Source organism: Eurytemora carolleeae, unplaced genomic scaffold (assembly GCF_000591075.1).
Source record: "Eurytemora carolleeae unplaced genomic scaffold, Eaff_2.0 scaffold1649, whole genome shotgun sequence".
Classification (NCBI taxonomy): domain Eukaryota; kingdom Metazoa; phylum Arthropoda; class Copepoda; order Calanoida; family Temoridae; genus Eurytemora; species Eurytemora carolleeae.
In genome coordinates this window covers 60,343-65,455 of record NW_019397543.1, presented here as the reverse complement: position 1 = coordinate 65,455, position 5,113 = coordinate 60,343, and the positions used below count along the sequence as shown (strand labels likewise).

The window sequence follows — 5,113 nt, the reverse complement described above, 5'->3', positions numbered from 1 at the left end:
ACTACATAATAAACATATATTCATTACTACATAATAAACATATATTCATCACTACATAATAAACATAAATTCATTACTACATAATAAGCATATATTCATCACTACATAATAAACATATATTCATCACTACATAATAAACATATAACAGGTATAATAAGTCTAATATCAAGCTAAATTTATCTTAAATTATGAAGATAGGAATCTGATAAATGTGTGAGGTATTCCTAATATTTTGTTCAAAAAGTTCGAACTGCTAACTTTTTAAGCAATTTTTCACCAACATTTTCTAAAGCATTTTTTAATTTAAATACAATATACTTAATATTCAATATAAACAATAAATCCAACAAATATATTATATGATATAAACTTTATCTGAACAATGCATTATCACATTTCATTTCATTATTTCAGCAACATTAACAAACCAGTAAATAATTGACATATATTTAACAAATGTCGTCTTTTAACAATTTAAAACTTTGATTCAATAATAAAAGGGACTGTCGACCTAATTTTACAGCCAACACAGAACATGTCAGATTTACAACGGTTGCTCACTATCAAATAAATCTCCAAGTAACTTCAACAAACCCGATTAATTTTAGACAAAAAAAAACAAAGAACTTCAAAACATGGATTGCGAAGTACTAAATTGTGAATCGGGCCTTTCCAATGAAAAGGTCACGTGAAATCACGTCGACAGTCGCTTTAAGCTAGCTTTAGTCTGTCCTAAGCTCGTAACAGGTAAGTATCAGCTCTATATAGCATTATACTGGCCGGGATATAGGATTCATCAATATACAGACTTCTCTAAACATATTTTCCAGATGATTACAGCGCCGCGGCTAGAACAGAAAACTATAAAGAAAATACTTTATGAGAGAGCCCACTATTGATGTTATACCATGCTTATCAATAAAGGTCGCCTTTGTAAAGTCTATTTACTGTTTTTAAACTCTTCTAATTCAAAGCAAAGAATTACGGTACATAAATCATTTAAAGGAGACCTTAATCAAAAACTAATTTACACTTTTCACTTTAATAATAATTCAGCATTATCATAGTTTAACATTTCAAATTTCAAGAAATAATCAATTTGGATGATTAAAGGGACTATAAGCGTAATTTCTAGTGACCCTCCCAGGAAAGATGGTCATACCCGATTCACAACGGTACCCCTAAAACCTTTGGCATATTGCTGATGAGGAAAACATTGTAGTTTTTCTAGGCTTGAAAGTGCTTAATTCTGGTAAATCAATAGTGTACAGAAACCACAATTGAAAATAATCTGTTTTCAAACTTATAAACATTGATATCTAATGCTTTATCAGATAAGGCTCTTAAAGGTACTGTTGCCATCTTGCATAGAGGGTTACTTTTAATTAAGCTTACAGTTCCTTTTAATATAACAGTTCCTTTTAATTTTACAGTTCCTTTAAATATTACAGTTCCTTTTAATATTACAGTTCCTTTTAATATTACAGTTCCTTGCGTTTACCATTTTTGCTTCAGTTCGGCAATAAACAGGGAACTAAAGTTGATAAATTATATTTTACTTCAGTTGAGTTATTCGTCTCAAGTTCAATAAAAAACACTGCAAAATTCTTTCATTGATTTCTTTACATTCTTTTTGTTTCAAACTGAAAAAAGTTCCTCATTCTGTTCTGCACATTTTTCTTTAGGATTGTAATTTTGTGAATTTAGATTTAGATAAAAGTATTTTGATCTCTTGATTCATGTTGAGCATGTCCTTCATCGCCATCCTCCTCCTTAACAGATAAAAATAACATTCAAGAACTAAACTTTAGGATCGTGAATCCATTAAGCAACAACTAACCCGATTCTTTTCTCCAACGGATTAAGTTAATTCTTTTGATTCTGGGCTTTTTTTTGTGATTATATAGTTTCATGAAAAATATTTTAAGAACTAGGTTTGACAACATAAATGCCGCAAACTATTTCTATGGTTAAAGAGGACTTGAAGTATTCAATTAATTAATATTAATTAATATTATTTAGAACATCACTTTATAAAGAAGAAATTATTTAATGATTTAAAGGAGACAACTTCAATATTAATAAAACATTTGAGTTTCCTAGTTGTCTAGTGTGTTCAGTACAGATATAGGGTTACCCACAAATGACGAGACTTTAATGTCGATCAAAATTCTATGAAATATAACAAATAGAAGGTTTTCTTTGAACTAAAAATATTCTTAAATGTTCTGCTCAATGATTTTTCAGCAATAAAACAAGTTTCCAGTTGCGTGGATGATGGAACCAAAACTCGGTATAAAAAATCAGTATAAAGTCTGTACAGTCTTCTCTGAGCCCAAAACTTAAGACAGGGTATCGTTATGAAAACCAGTTTTAAAACCCGGCTTTCACCAATGGGGTTAGGCAGTTTTGTGGATATCAATATTTTTGTTAAGAATATTATTTTGTTTAGTTTCTTCATATTCTCCATTGTTTTTTTGAATCTCTCAAATCAAAATCTACACAAATATTAGACCCCAAAAAGGAAACTTGGGAGGTTCGTTGAACAATACTCTTTTAAATTTCGGGCTCTGAAGTCTTATTCTTTGTGGGTAACTCTGCACAGTGTGTTTTGACGTTAAAATGGGGGCCCCCCCCCCCCGGTCAATAAGAGCACGTTTTTTTGGAAGTCAAGTTTTTATTTTATTTAACCTGTTGAATGTCTTCTTCAATTCTATTCTCTCTACGCCTACTCTGCAGTAATTGCAGAATAGCTGAGCTGTTATCATACCGTTCCAACAAATCAAAGCAACTGTCGTCATTTTCTCCAAAACTGTCCCTGAAACAGTGAAATTATTGGCCTCTTCTTTCTTATGCTTTTCAGTGAAAATATCGCTTAGATTTACAATTTAAAAAAGAAACAAGTAAATTTTCTAAGCACATTTAACCTCTGCTTCCCAGAGTAATGGATATATATGAGCTCCCTGTATCCTTGAGTACTAAATATATATATGAGCTACCTGTATCCTAGAGTACTGAATATATATATGAGCTACCAGTATCCTAGAGTACTAAATATATATATGAGCTACCTGTATCCTAGAGTACTAAATATACATATGAGCTACCTGTATCCTAGAGTACTGAATATATATATGAGCTACCAGTATCCTAGAGTACTAAATATATATATATATGAGCTACTTGTATCCTAAAGTACTGGATATATATGAGCTACCTGTAGCCTAGAGTACTGAATATATATATGAGCTACCAGAATCCTAGAGTACTAAATATATATATATATGAGCTACCTGTATCCTAAAGTACTGGATATATATGAGCTACCTGTATCCTAAAGTACTGGATATATATGAGCTACCTGTATCCTAGAGTACTAAATATATCTATGAGCTACCTGTATCCTAGAGTACTGAATATATATATGAGCTACCTGTATCTTGAGTACTAAATATATATATGAGCTACCTGTATCCTAGAGTACTGAATATATATATATATATGAGCTACCAGTATCCTAGAGTACTAAATATATATATGAGCTACCTGAATCCTAAAGTACTGGATATATATGAGCAACCTGTATCCTAGAGTACTAAATATATATATGAGCTACCTGTATCACAGAGTACTAAATATATATATATATATATAATCAACCTGTATCCTAGAGTACTAAATATATATGAGCTACCTGTATCCTAGAATACTGTATATATTTATGAGCTACCTGTATCCTAGAGTACTAAATATATATATGAGCTACCTGTATCCTAAAGTACTGTATATATATATGAGCTGCCTGCATCCTAGAGTAGTGAATATATATATGAGCTACCTGTATCCTTGAGTACTAAATATATATATGAGCTACCTGTATCCTATAGTACTGGATATATATATAATCAACCTGTATCCTAGAGTACTAAATATATATATGAGCTACCTGTATCCTAGAGTACTAAATATATATATGATCTACCTGTATCCTAGAGTACTAAATATATATATGATCTACCTATATCCTAGAGTACTAAATATATATATATAATCAACCTGTATCCTAGAGTACTAAATATATATATAATCAACCTGTATCCTAGAGTACTAAATATATATATGAGCAACCTGTATCCTAGAGTACTAAATATATGTATAATCAATCTGTATCCTAGAGTACTAAATACATATATGAGCTACCTGTATTCTTGAGTACTGGATATATATGATCTACCTGTATCCTTGAGTACTGGATATATATGATCCACCTGTATCCTTGAGTACTGGATATATGTAATCTACCTGTATCCTTGAGTACTGGATATATATATGATCTACCTGTATCCTTAAGTACTGGATATATATAATCTACCTGTATCCGAGAGTACTGGATATATATGATCTACCTGTATCCGAGAGTACTGGATATATAAGATCTAGCTGTATCCTTAAGTACTAGATTTTTATGATCTGGCTGTATCCCAGACTACTAGATCTTGAAGATCAACGTTTGTATCCTAGAGTACTGGATATTTAATCTTCCTGTATCCTAGAGTATTGGATGTATATGACGCATCTGTATCCTAGAGCACTAGATATATAATCTACCTGTATCTTAGAGTACTAGATATATAATCTACCTGTATCCTAGAGTACTATGATATATAATTTACCTGTATCCTAAAGTACTAGATATATATGATCTACCTGTATCCTAGAGTAATAGATTTATATAATCTACCAGTATTCTAAAGTACTGGATATATAGGATCTACCTGTATTCTAGAGTACTGGATACATATGATCTACCTGTATCCTAGAGTACTAGATGTCATTGTAGAACTGATGCTATCTTCATCAAGACAAATGTCCTGGTTCTGATTCGAAATCTTCTTTCCTTGCTTAGCTCGCCTAAAGTGACACATTTGTTTCAGTTTTTAAGTTTTAATTAAGAGAATGTTAGGTTAGTCTTACAATTTAGAACCTTTAACTTTATTGTATGATAGTTAAATCAAAATTCAAAATCTTTAAGTTTGTAAAGAAATTAAGGGCCCGCGGCACGCCCCTTTTTCTAATAACAGATTTAGCATTCGAATAATGCTTTTTAAGTAGC

The 5,113-nt window shown here is 31.0% G+C and overlaps 1 long non-coding RNA gene across 1 annotated transcript; it reads right to left on the bottom strand.

Annotated features, from left to right (window-relative positions):
- Nucleotides 1-1,562: 1,562 nt before the first annotated feature.
- LOC111714821 (uncharacterized) lies at nt 1,563-4,910 on the bottom strand. Its single transcript, XR_002768084.1, has 3 exons — nt 4,810-4,910; nt 2,692-2,818; nt 1,563-1,772 (listed from the first exon to the last, which is right to left on the bottom strand). It is a non-coding gene; the product is annotated as an uncharacterized LOC111714821 (long non-coding RNA).
- Nucleotides 4,911-5,113: the final 203 nt, after the last annotated feature.